At 40.3% G+C, this 14747-nt stretch overlaps 1 protein-coding gene across 3 annotated transcripts in view; it reads left to right on the forward strand.

The window, feature by feature from the left end:
- large2 (LARGE xylosyl- and glucuronyltransferase 2) overlaps window positions 1-14747 on the forward strand; it is a 144474-nt gene that overhangs the window by 76947 nt on the left and 52780 nt on the right. For all 3 annotated transcript variants that reach the window (XM_077248374.1, XM_077248373.1, XM_077248372.1), the window contains one exon: window positions 11442-11530. The gene's annotated coding sequence lies outside the window, so the exon portion shown is untranslated. The remainder of the gene's footprint in view (window positions 1-11441; window positions 11531-14747) is intronic.

The raw sequence follows: 14747 nt of genomic DNA on the forward strand, positions 1-14747 counted from the left end.
TCTGCTTAATATATGCTAACAATTTATTTTGTTGGTCCCCCAACAGATATTCTACTGACTATAAGTAACTTAGCAACTACAAGTCAACTTGTTCTTCTAACCCGAACCCTAACACCTAACCATAACCTAACAGTCTACTGACAGTCTACTACAGCCTACTAATACTCTAATGAGAGTTAGTTGACATGTAGTTGAAAAGTTACTTATAGTTAGTAGAATGTCTAAAGTGACTATCGAAATAAAGTGTAACCCCCAATTGTACACACCAACCCTGATGATAAACAAATAATTGGGTAAATGTGAGCGTAGCTATTGTCATTTTAACTCTTTTACTCCACCAGAACGCAAGTTTAGATATGCAAAATGTATTTCCTAAATCCCAGTTTAGATTCTGTAGATACATTTCCGACCTTGTTAACGAATATATAAATATAATAATATATTGATCAAAAAGAAGGAATAAGAAAACAATTTGTTTTTTAAGTAGAGGCTCAGTTCTTTCTATTTCAGTTCTTTCAATTCTTTCAAATTGTCAATGACTACATTTGGACCAGATTCAGAATGAGGATAAACAAATAAATAGAGTAGATCGAGTCCACAAACACCCCCAAAGCTTCACAATCCTATATCTCGTCCTGTGTCAACATTTCATAGGCAGTTTTGATTTACAGGTGAAACTCGAAAAATTAGAATATCGTGCAAAAGTTCATGTATTTCAGTAATTTAAATTAAAAGGTGAAACTAATACATTTAGCATATAACTATATACATATGCATGATGATACTTTTCAGAGGGCTGACATTTCGGTATTTAAAAATCTTTTTTTTATTGATTTCATGTAATATTCTAATTTTCTGAGATTTTGAATTTGGGGTTTTCATAAGCTGTAAGCCATAATCACCAAAATTATAACCTTTGAATGATATTCTAATTTTTCGAGTTTCACCTGTACATCCTGTTTAATGTTTGATGATTGTGTTAGATTACATGTGCGTAAGCAATACTTCTATCGCTTGTTTCAGTTTTTTCTTAACTTTTTTAGATCTGGAGATGCATTATTTTCTTCCTATGATCCATAACAGCGCCCTCTACAGCATAACAGTGAAAACATGGATAACTGTAAAAATGTCATAAATGATGGAAAATTAATGAAGTCAAGTTAATGATCAGAATCATTAGGTCAACTGTAAGCTGTTTATGGTTGCCAAGTAACTGAGCACAGTTATATAAATTTCAGATGATATGCGGTCGCAAATGTGTGCATATCAGCTGTTTTGAATGTTCCTCATGCATTCAGATTTTACAGCTCAGGAATATCTCTTTTTTCTTGATCAAAGCACAGCAAGGTGTTGTACGTCAGTTTTCAGATGAAATTCTCATTAAAATTCATTTTTAATTACAGAACCTTTATATCCTCTGTACAATTCCTGGGAACTGGGTTTCACACTGGGCAGTGTAACATTCACCTGTCTGTGATGTTATTTTAAAAGGGAAATATTGGAGGCAGCTCATGTTCATTCCACTTCAAACATGTTCAGATACTTTCAGTGGTGACAATATTCCACAAGAGCACAAAGGTCTTGAAAAACGGCAGAAAACGCCTGCTTACCCCCAAGCTCAGTTGCACTAGTGAGTTCCTCAGTATTTGTCATGCCCTGTGGGATATAGTCATGACAGGCGTTTCAGGGCTGGTGTAGACTGCTATTTCAGAACGTCTCTTCATTGAGTTTTGTCGTGAATTGCATTAGCGCCGTAGGAAGATAAAGCCATGTAATGGTGCATAAAGCGATGCTGATACGTTCATTAACCCGAGGGTCGGTCCTGAAAAGAGAACAGCCCGTTATCTAATGATGGTATTGTTCTACTTGAAGGCTGGGACTGTTGTTTGTTGTTTAGCATTATTCACCGGAGCGTACATTTTTTTTTTTCTTCTTTACAGGCAATTTCTTCCCATCGCAGCTGCAAATAGCAGGGGCTAATTCAGAGAAACATGAGGCGTGTTCAAACCATGATATTGTAATTTCCTCACATAAATTCTTACACATTTTTATATTCTGAATATTATATAGCTCTGTTACAAAACTCCTAGTGAGCTTCCTTGCTGTCTACCAACAGAACATAGGCAGCTGCCTCCTGAGAGTCTGTTCAGACAAGATTTGTTCTCACTTTAAAAACAGTTAGACAGAATGCAATGATGTTGAATAGAGTGCATTGGTATACATATTGACCCTTGCGAAACAAGAAGTGTACTTAATTGTATTGAATGTGCACTTGTAGTGTACTTTAAATCTTAAAAGTGTATTTGGTCACACTTTATATTAGGTTGAATGAAATAAACACTTTATATTGAATTAAATATAACTTTTTTTGTCCACCATCATTTTTACATTGTGATGTGCAGTCTGGGATTGGCTTCTTTTTGAAGGTATTGGGGTGTTCGGTTCCGGGGTTTTTTCCCTAATGTTGGAGTCGACTCCTCGACTCTATTCACTTTTAATCAAAATAGGGTCAGGATTAAAAAATATAAGATAGCAGTTCTTATTACAACCTTAATGTATTTTTCCCCTCCAAAAAGTTTTAAACGGTACAACACAAAGCACTATACATTTTATTGATACAGCATACTTTTACTGTCTAATTTAGACAGATGATGGCATTATACTGAAATGATGAATGTCAATGTTGTTCTATAGAAAATACCAGCGTTCGCTAATTTTGAAGACAGAAGTGGAACATCCTTTTATTATTGAAATGTTTAATAAAAAGAAGAGGTATGTGTAATTGAATTATTTGGTCTCTTGCACCAATCACAACTAATTGACTGGTTTGAGGCACTCACCACATCACGTCTTTACTGGGAGTCGATACTGGGAGTCGATTACGACACTAGGGCTATTGAGAGTCGAGGAATTGACTCTCTTGGAGTCGACTGCCCTTCACTAGAAGGTACCCTAGAAGTCATCCTACTTATGGAGCCTATCTAGAAAAGCTCTAGCACCAGATGCATGCCTAGGAGGTCTTAAAATGCGCACTAGCTCGCTAGGTTTTGAAACAAACTCATGTTCTCCAGTGAGGAAGAGCCTTGAGGAACCAAGCAGTTGTTGTAGGTCCTTGCTGTGTAGTTAGCTTAGTGACAGGGCAGCTGATCTGAGTAAAGTCTGTTTGCCAGACCTCTATTCCTCTCTAATGTATTCCTCAGTGAAGTGTCTTAGATTGAGAGCGTGTGTTGGCATAGCTGCATAATACGCCCGCACACAGATGTGTTGTTTGATTATGAGGTTAAAAGACTCTCCCCAGCTGCTGGACTTTTATTTGCCATGGCAACTCTTTAATTGGATTGATTGGATGGATTGGAGCAGTCATGGCAGGTAACTAACAGAATCGGGCCTTCTGATGGGATGATTGACTGTTTTTTTTAATGCCGATGACTGATGAATTGTTTGACTGGAGATTGGATTCTGCTATGCATACCTGGAAAGTTTCGGTAACACTTTACAATACGGGTGCACTAATAAGCATTAAATTCATACTTAACTAATGCACAGATAATCATGAGTTAATGTATGATTCATGAAGAACTAAACCATTAATTAATTATTACTGCATCGGCAACTAATAATGAGTCTATATGATTAATAGATTAAGTAATAAATGAATTGCTATTAATTAAACGTTTCATCATGTATTAATTCCTTAATAACACATTTTATTAACTAATAGTGTAAATTAATGTGTTAATTACCACAATTAGTCAAAGCTATGCACTTCAACTTCCAGTTGTCTGCTTTAATTAATCATTAGCTAATGATTTGCAAATATATCATTATGTTATGACTTTACTTGTTGAGGAACATGACTATTAACTAATTGTTAAGTGATATGTCATTATGGTTATGGGTTTTGACAGTTGCACATGCAGTGAGTTTAATGTCAGAGAGTGTTTGAAGGATGGGTAAGTTGGGCCGCACACAAATATCAGGACACAAGAATCCTGTTACACCGTGTTTAAACTGGACGAGACCATTACAGCTGTTTACACTGGACATGACAGACCATTGCAAGTCCGTTGGTCCTTCATAACAGAAGTAGCGCAAGAGCTCGGAGTACGTCAGAAATAGAGTGGCATCAGTTTACTGTCGGGGTTTTGTTGTGTCGTGTAGCATTGTGTCGCATCCAGTGTTGTATCACTGATTATAATGGGTTCTAGTGTCTTGGTCCAGTCTAGACACAGTGTTATGAAATAGCAGAGCCCGGCCGCATATTCTCAGTGTTCTTCCTTTAAATCCTCGAGCTCAAGCTTAACCTGACAATTCTCCTGTGCCATGAACTATTGGATGCAGCAGTTCATATGGCACAGTGAATCCCGGTTGTAGAAGGCGGGAAATTGAAATCCATAGTGTGGATGTCAAAACCAAAATTACATATTACTTAACAATTAGTTAATAGTCATGTGCCTCAACAAGTAAAGTCATAACATAATGATAGATTTGCAAATCATTAGCTAATGATTAATTAAAGCAGACAACTGGAAGTTGAAGTGCATAGCTTTGACTAATTGTGGTAATTAACACATTAATTTACACTATTAGTTAATAAAATATGTTATTAAGGAATTAATACATGATGACACGTTTAATTGATAGCAATTCATGTATTACTTAAAGGAGTCATAATGTAGTATTAACTTTGATACCCACGCTCTATTATAGTCATTTCATGCCCTTCTAAAAAAGAAAAATTGGAAAAAAATAAACACAGAGCTCGTTTGACCCTTATTTCTGAATGCATTATTGTCTCGCGAGATCTGATGCGAGGTTTTGGCTGTCGTGGACGGTCGGTTTAATAATGCAAATGAGGGGCGCGTTGATTGGTGGCAGGAAGGAGGGGGCTTGACACCGCAGGTAACTTCAGCATATCATTCCAAAAAGAGATCATGGCGCAAGTTGTTAATGAACCCGACCTGGCCGCGACCTACGGGATTCAACCGTATATGTTTGAGCCAGACTCTGAACCAGAGCTGGAAACGGAAAAGGAACAACAGTCAATTGAAGGACGTCTACATCAACATGTCTCTGAATGGTAAAGACAATCTTTTTGACTGAGACATACATTAACATCAGTAACGAGCTAAAACGTTTTTTGCTATTTTCTCCCACATAAGTTTAGCTTTAATTTAATGTAGATTACATTAACGGAGATGTAGTCTACTTTATTTAGTACTGATCTTTATTTAGAAAAACAGTACTGGTACCAGACACTGCATGAGATGTGCTAGCCTAATAATGGTAGAATGAAAAGAAAAAAAAAACAATTACAAATTCCAAAAAATTATGAGTGATATGCCAAAATTTTTTGTTTCAGTACTTCAAGCGGTACAAAGACATAGACAAAATACTCCATTAACTCCAATAGCTCAATTAATGTGACAATACTTATTGCTATTGAAATTGTAATCACAACCAATTCAAAAAGAAAAAAATACACCATTGCCAGATACATTCTTACAGAAGCCCCACTAACTGAAAGCTATTTTTCAGAATGCATGTTTTGCATGAGTTTGGCTAATAATGTTTTGTGGTATATTGTTTTCAGAATTACATTTAGCAAACGGTTTTAGGCACTGAGCATGGACCCCTGTACCGTAACTAACGTTACTGTAGTGTAAAACAAAGTGGAAAGATGTGGCTAGCATTCGTAGAGTCCATTCCCCGTGTTTAAATCACATACATTAACCGCATTAGTAGTTAGCTGCTGTTTGTTACACAAAATATAGTAATAAAAACAGTCTTACCGTTTCAAATTCAGGCAAGTCCCTGATTGTTGGAATGGCACCTTTTTCCAAACGTAGCTTCGATGCCAACTTCGCCTGTTATTGCCCCAAATTTGTAAACGATTCTTTTGTGAAATGTTTAGCGCAGACACCTAACGTTGAGCAAGTTGAGATGGTTGTTGGAACAGCGTCATTAAAATAAATTTCATCCACTTGTCCCTTGTAGTTTGGTCAGTTTTGGGTAAAGAAAAAACATTAGAATGTGGATTATGACAGTCAACCACAGAGCAACTCACGTGTGCACTACGTTTCTGCATCTTTCTTGACTTAATATGATGGGGAGAGGGGCAGGGCGGGCCTCCTCTGCGGTGTCCATATATGGTATATCCGGCCCCGTCTTGACGTCAAGTCGGGGGAGAAATTGAAATCTCGTATTTGAGTGCGCGTGCACGTTGGCTAGTTTAAGAACCCTGTGGTAAACAAACGCTTCACTTTTGAATATCGGCATCCCGGCCAATGTATAATCGTTAGTCAACCATAACATACATTGATTCTCATGGAAAAGTGAAAATTGCACATTATGACTCCTTTAATATATTAATCATATAGACTCTTTATTAGTTGCTGATGCAGTAATAATTAATTAATGGTTTAGTTCTTCATGAGTCATACATTAACTCATGATTATCTGTGCATTAGTCAAGTATGAATGAATGCATATTAGTGCACCCGTATTGTAAAGTGTTACCAAAGTTTCTCCAGACCAATTCGATTTTTTTTCTTTGGCTTTGATCAAATACACTCTGTGCACATATTTGATCAAAATACACTCTTGATCAAATACACTTCATGCATTACTGTTTAAAAAATGAATACTTTATTATTTAAGCAAGGATGCATTAAATAAAACATCAATCAAAAGCACAGTAAATTGTACACAATTTAGTTAAGGGTCCTCACTATTAACTAACTAATAACTATGACTTTTGCTTCAATACATTCCCAATGACTGCTTATTAATAATTAGTAAGGTAGTTGTTAAAGCCCATGTTGCAAGTTAACCACCACTGTCGATTAATGGGTACATAAATCACTCAAGATATGTATATCATTTTTAAAATGTCTCAAAAACGGTCTTAAAGACCATTTTTTTACGCTTTTGGTATTAACGTTTTTTTTACACAACTCGGTGATGACGTCACGTTGGGGAGAAGTGGAGGAAAGGTAGCCTCAGCCTAGTATTAGGATTAGAACTATGGCGACTGACTGGGATGAGGAAGAGGTGGCAAGAGCCAACATGTATGATGGCTCGCTGCCGTATAATTTCGAACCTGCCAGACGTGAGAGGGCAAATGAGGAATTGCCAAGAACTGATGGCCGTCAAAGCCAATTAAATGCATGGTCCGAGGAGAATGAGTGGAGAGTTGGTGAAGTGTCCTGGTGAGTTGCTATCATTTAGCAACGCAACAATGAGCACTGGAGCTAGTCTACGAGCAGCAGTGCACAATAATGACACATAATTTTTTTTTACTGTCATTGAAAAGCACCGAGTGAAAAATCAACGTTTTCTTTATATCAAGTGGCAGTGATCATGACGTTAGTTCAGTTAAGTACCGGTAGCCTTTGTCATAGTGTCGTAGTACCGGTAAACTTTGTCTTTGTCATCTATAAATAGAAGGCATCATGCTAGCTATATGGGCGTTTCTAAGCGTTTATCTCTTCCTCCGGTGAAAATTTTGTTGCAAACGTAGCCGCCGCATGTCTGTTGCTGTGTTTGGCAGGTGCTTGTGTGGGCGGTATAGAGAGAGATAGGCAGACAGCCAGATAGCTACACATTAGCATAAATAGCTAGCAGCTAGATAGATAAATAGATAGAAATATATAGTAGGTAGATTGACAACGTAGAGTTGGTCGCTCATCAGAGGTACCCGCGCCATTGGATGTGCAGCTGCTGCATATACTAGCCTATCTATCTATATCTGTCTATCTATCTATCTATCTATCTATCTATCTATCTATCTATCTATCTATCTATCTATCTATCTATCTATCTATCTATCTATCTATCTATCTATCTATCTATCTATCTTTATCTATGTATTTATCTATTTATCTATAATCTGCGCTATCTGAATACTCTCGTCTACTCGTCTCTCTAGTCACTCTCAATGTTCTCAAGGTGGGCTTTGGTAAATTCTCTCCCCAAGGTGACGTAATGCAATGCATTGTGGGGAAAAGGAGTATCGTTGCAAACCGCTGTAAGATAGTACCTACTTTTTGTATTATATTCCGTTTTATTATACCCAACAACATAAAATACAATGGATAACAGTTTAAATGTTTATTACCAATGAACAAATTGCACAAATTTGTTGAAAAATTAACCCTACAACACGGCCTTTAAGTTTAGGTATTGGGTATGATTAAGGGATTTTTAATCTGGTCATGCAGAATAAGGCATTAATATGTGCTTTATAAGTACTAATAAACAGACAATATCCTAGTAATATGCATGATAATAAGCAACTAGTTATTAGAGAGAATTGGAACCTGAATAAAAATGTTGCCTAAAATTTAAATAAATGCTGTTCTTTGAACTTTCTATTCATCAAATAATCCTGAAAAAATTTATCAGGTTTTTCACAAATAGCCCAGCTGTTTTCAACATTGATAATAAAAAGCATTTCTTATTGTTATCATAAGAACGCACATTGAGCTGAAAATCAGCATGTCTGAAGGACCATGTGACTGAAGAATATATTAATGGTGCTGAAAATTCAGTTTAGCCATCACAGGAATATATTACATTTTAAAATATATTCAAACAGAAAACAGTTATTTTAAATTGTAATAATATTGTCCAGTTTTACTGTTTTCTTTGCTGTATTTTTGATCAAAATAAATCTAACGAAGAGACAGACGTTTCTCAGTCACGTTAAACTATGACAGTGTCACAGTTGTGTTCGGTTTAGTTTGTTTTCATTGGACTTGTCTTCCGGTCATCACGTCACGTGTCGTCTTCTCTGTCATTATCAGTTCATCTGTATCACCTGTGTTTAATTAATCAACATGATCATCATCTGTATCACTTGAGTTCTGTTAATCAGTGTCATCTGTGTTTGTAGTTCCGTCTGTTCAGTCAGTCTTTGTCCGATCTCTGTAATATTTAGTGTGAGTATCTGCCTGTTCTGCTCTCCTGTATTTAATTATCATTAAACCTTCATGTTGGAAATATATCCTCGTCTCCGTCTGCCTTCCTGCAACCATCCGTGACAGACAGATTATATTTTATGTATTTTATGTATATTATACACATTTATATAAATGAAAGCATGGTAATTTATAACAACTTTCTTTACAAAAGTATATAATGTCATCATATCTCAAACTTGAATACACTGCACTGTGTGAATGGAATCATACTTCATGGCTACTTGTCCCGTGTTTTTTTATTTTTTTTTATAGAAAATGAGCTTGACATGTTAATCATACAGAATTCAAGCTGCTTTTGCAAACTGTTGTTTTAATATAACGACTTGAGAGTCACACCTGCTAATGAAAATGGTTATCAGTCCAAACACTGTCTGTGTGAACGCAGCCTTTGGCAGAGACACTCTACCTCATTACGGTAATCTCCTCAGGGCAATAGTCTACCTGTCCCCTCACAATGTGGAGAGATATCGTTTCCACCCCGGCTTTAATGACTCGTCCATTATTTTCCACTCTGGTCTCGTAATGACCCCTTATTATGCTGTTTGGACACAAACTGGAGTGACAGCACTGCAATTGAGAGTCACAGGAGACTTGGAATAACCGCACTGCACCTCAACTTCACAGATCACAGATCCCCATCACGTCCCTCCCACAGCACTGTGTCCTGTGATCAGTCTTGGAATTTTGACTGGAATTTAAAGCTCATGTGATTCACAGCACCACATTCCGAATGTCAGGTATTCAGAAATTCAATTTGCATTCCAGTGGTCTGCTGATATGGACTTGATATTCAGCCCATTAATTTAGATGTGTTTTTACTTTAGCGTCTTGTGTCTAAATATGCCACATTGCTCAGTGCTATAACCCTTGTGAAAGAAGCACACTTTAGTATACTTTTAAAAGAGTACTTATTACGGAAGTAATATATTTTAAAAGAAGATACTTAAGTGTGAACTGAATGCAATGTTTTCATACTTAAAGGATTAGTTCACTCCAGAATTAAAATTCCCTGATAATTTATTCACCCCCATGTCATCCAAGATGTTCATGTTTTTCTTTCTTCAGTCGCAAAGAAATTAAGATTTTTGAGGAAAACATTCGAGAATTTTTCTCCATATAGTGGACTTCAATGGGGACCAATGGTTTGAATTGCAGTTTCAATGCAGCTTTAAAGGGCTCTACATTATCTCAGCCGAGGAATAAGAGTCTTATCTGGCGAAACGATTGAAAAAAAAAAAAAAAAAAAAAAAATCTTTTTGACCACCTGCACTAGCTCTGCGATGCACGTCCAACGACTCAATCCATTACGTAATCACCAACTTCAAACTTGTCCGATTTCGTTGTTTTACCTTTTTTTTGTAACGGGTGTTTAACGTAGTCTTTGCACGTTTGCTTTGTAAACACTGGGTCGGTACTTCTGTGTACGTCACAGGTGACCTTTCAACGTGATTATGTAATGCGTGAAGTCGTGTATGCGCATCGCAGAGCTAGTGCAAGACAAGCATTTGTGGTTAAAAAGTACATGCATTTAAATTTTTTTAGAAAATGACTCTTTCCTAGCTTAAGATGGTGGTGTCCATAGGAGACTTGCTAACTAGCTTAAAGGAATAGTCAACTGGAAGCCATTATCATTTTATTGCAAACCTACATGACTTTTTTATTCAGATATTTCGAACACCAGACAACATTGAACCCCACTGGCTTTTAATGGATGTACAAAAAACTTTCTTCAAAATATCTTCTCAGCGAGAATTCCTTGGTCAACCAGCATTTCTACGGTGGTCCACCTGCTATGCCAGCCTTGACCAGCATTCACCTAGTTGCCATACTAAGCATTGCGAATCCCCCTTTAATTTTCCTACAAGCTGTCTGTCTCCTTCTCACCGTCTCTGGCCTGCATGCTGATCACGCTTTCTCAGCTGGAGCTCTGAGATGTGCTATCCACAGTTTAACAGGCTCTTGTTGTAGGTAGGAGGACACAATATGTCTCTGCATAGAGAGGAACAGTGAGAGATAAAGCACGTTTAATTTACAGACAAACAGACGTGTGAGTCAGAACTACGTGCTGAAGGGACATCCCGCACAGCACAGATGCTGTATCTACTCATCATTTGTTCACCACACGGTCTTGGGTTTGACCTTTCCTCTACTCAACCTCAATCAATATCAATGATCTTGTTAAGATGCATCCAAACAATCTGAAGTGCTTTAAAAGAAAGAGTTTAAGAGCTGGAAGTGCTGCTCCTTTTGATTTATGACTCATTTTCTATGTTAGTATTTAGCAGCAAATATAAAGTATCGTAGGCGTGTACAGATACATTGAGTTCAACCTTGCACCTGAGTTGCATTGTAGCCTCAGTTTATGTAATATTTTATGTACAGTAGAAGCTGCATATTAAAGTAGTAGGTATATAAGGTTGAAAATCGCCTAACAGTGTTTATCACCTTCTGTTTCAGGTTTCAGAGAGGTTGAAAGTAAAGGTTTCTCAGTGATTACTCAGCAGTCACGTCTTCTTGGCATCATAGATCTTCCAGGACGCATTCTGGTGAGTCATCAGTAGAGTTTTTATATTTTAGCATTTGAAATATTATTACAAAGGCCTATTCACATAGTTTTTTTTTTTATGAAGCTTAGTGAAGCATCAAGCTAACCCTGGCGCCATGATGTGCACTGGTCAACCTTTGTGAGGTTCAAACATTTCAACTTTGAAACCATTGGCTCCTGACCTTTGTGAAGCACCACTAAAGACTATACTATAGGACAATTTTAATAATTATATGGGCAATGTAGGGGTAAAAAATGAGCAAGAAATAAGTCTGATCCTGTGCATCTAGATACAATACGGTTTAAAATTGTTGTAGTCTTTTGCATTATTTTTAATGTCATGACAATGGCATAATTTAGCTTTTGCAAGTTTTCCTCTCAAAATTGAAACAATCATTGCAGCACTGTCATTGTGGAAATCGCAGAGATGCACCAGTCTCTCTCTGGGAAATGGCACCTGTGACTAAAATGGATGGACACATGAGATTATTTCCAAAAATGTGTATGTATTGCTGGCTTACTACAAGGAATAGTTCCAACCCATTTCCAAAAGCATTTTTGCAAAAATGATATTACGTTGCTACTAGTTTCAAAGTGAAATGTCCAGTGAGAGATGCTAAAATGTGCTGCTTCAATTTTGTCCAAAACAGATAAACACGACTGAGTCTGTGCCATTATTTTATTTGTTTATTTATGTTGATTCATGTATCGTGGCAGTCGGGGAATGAAATGTCTGGTGGGTGGCACTAAAAGGTTAATGTACTTTCACATTTGAAAGCAACGTACCACCTACACCAAACTCTATCCTAAACCTAACTGATAGTGTTTAGAAAATACATTTGCTGAAGCAACCATGCCACTTTACCTGGTTTTGCTCAGCTTTGAGCACTTTTGTTCAACCTTGTTTCATGGGACTCATAACTGAACACTGGACCAGGTGCGCTATAGAGCAAGTTTACTATGTCAGAAAACCCATACATATGGAGCTAGATTTGTGATGCCAATATCAAAATGTATTAGTTTACAAATCATGTACTATGGAAAAAGTGTTCCCTATCGGTCAGTCACTACAACGTAGGTCATGACTGACCAATAGGAATCTCGCTAGAGAGGCCAATCTACTTCGAGTGAAACTAAAACAAGCCAATACACATTGGCGTGCAATCATTTGCATCAGCTGCGCGCCCTCGTTAGCGCGGGTATAAACGAGCAGCTGGTGCGATTGCACACTAGCTTTTTGCTTCGGAGCCAAGCACTTCGTATGCTGAACAGAGTGAATTTGAAAGCAAGCCTCTTCTGGATCTCTCCACTTTGGTGCGGGCGTGACGGCACAACAGCGCGAGCGGTCTTTTTCTCTTCTCTCTCTCTCTTCTTTGTTTGTTGTTTTAAAACTGAGCAAACAAAAAAGCTGTTTTCACGGCTGGTAAGGTGCGCGGTTAAAGCGCTCAACGGCCGTTTTTACGGCTGGTAAGGTGCGCGATTAAAGCGCTCAACGGCCGTTTTTACGGCTGGTAAGACCAGCGAGAGAGAATCGCGCACAGACAGGTGCACATTCCTGTCTGTGTTCGCTGTGACCGTTCCCCTGCGTGCTTCAGCACCAAGGAGAGCAGTCTCTAAAAGAGCTTACACAGATAGTTTGCGTCTTTTTCAAGATGACATTCTATCTGTGTGTTTCTGGATGCGGTCGTTACCTGGGTTCGCGGGATGGTCACGATCGCTGCCTTGTGTGTCTGGGCCTCGAACACGCACAGGCAGCGTTCGTGGATGAGTCATGTACCCATTGTGGGAAGATGACCATCTCGGAGCTGAGGTCGAGACTCACGTTCCTGCAAAGGGGCGGAGTCCCCGTGCCTGCACCTCGTTCCAACCCCCCTTCGCGGGTTGCTTCGGGCAGTGACACGGGTGACCTGAGGATTACAGTGAGCGCGCTTCCTTCGGGGAACCAACCCCCTAGGAACCCTCACTCCTCTCATGCTCCGCAACCAGTTGAGCTGCCAACGGAACGTTCTGGACCGTCCTCGAGATGTGTACCGGTCGTTTCGTTCGGCGCTCCCTGCGAAGACCAGATGTCGATCGCTGCATCGGAGGGTGGGTCAGACCTCTCCGCGGACGACGGCTCGGAGCCGCTGCCTCCTTCAGGTGTGCCAGCGGTGCCCGAGTCGGACCCGGAGATGATGGCCATGCTTTCCCGGGCCGCCAACAGGATCGGGCTCGTGTGGAACCCTCCACCGTGTCCCGAGCCCTCGAGGTTGGACGATTGGTATCTCGGGGTGGCGCGCGCTGGTTCTCAGCAACCCACCCCAGTGCCTTTCTTCCCGGAGGTGCATGAGGAGCTCACAGGGACGTGGACGGCACCTTTTACTGCCAGAAACCGTCTCGGTGGATCCTCCTCCCTCACCACCCTTGATGGCGGGGCAGCTAAGGGATACACGCGTATCCCGCCAGTGGAACGGGCCGTTGCTATGCAACTGTGCCCTAACTCCACTTGGCGTGGAGAACCGTGTCTTCCTTCCCGGGCTTGTAAGTACTCGTCGGACCTGACCGGCAAGGCTTACAAGGCCTGTGGGGAAGCTGCCTCTGCCATGCACGCCATGGCGTTGTTGCAGGTTCATCAGGCCAAGGCACTGAAGGACCTGCACGAGGGTGGTCATGATCCACAAGTTCTCCAAGAACTTCGTGCCGCAACTGACCTCGCGCTCCGTGCGACGAAGGTCACTGCGCGGTCAGTGGGTCGTGCGATGTCCACACTGGTGGTCCAGGAACGCCACCTCCGGCTGTGTCTGGCTGACATGCGGGAGACCGACAAGATCAGGTTCCTTAACTCCCCCGTGTCCCAGACCGGCCTCTTCGGCGACGCGGTCGAGAACTTCGCCCAGCAGTTCTCGGCTGTACAGAAGCAGACTGAGGCCATTAGACACATCTTGCCGCGGCGGTCAGCTGCTGCCTCCACCCCACCGCCCGCAGCTCCTCGGTCTGCTCGTCGCCGTGGGCGTCCGCCTGCGTCTGCCCCTGCTCCCGCGCCGCAGCAGCAGCCTCCATCCAAGCGGCACCGTGGAGCCAGTCGCAGGCAGGGCGCCCCGCCCGTCCAGGCCCCCGCCAAGAGGGGCGGCAAAGCCAAAGGTAAGCGGCCCTAGGACGGGCGACCCAGAGGTGGAAGGGACTGCTCTCCAGGAGACGATGACTGCATCGCTCCCTCCCCCGGAAGAGGGCCGGGTGGA

The sequence above is a fragment of the Siphateles boraxobius genome, unplaced genomic scaffold (assembly GCF_051911475.1).
Source record: "Siphateles boraxobius isolate OS27281-9 unplaced genomic scaffold, OSU_SipBor_1 30, whole genome shotgun sequence".
Classification (NCBI taxonomy): Eukaryota; Metazoa; Chordata; class Actinopteri; order Cypriniformes; family Leuciscidae; genus Siphateles; species Siphateles boraxobius.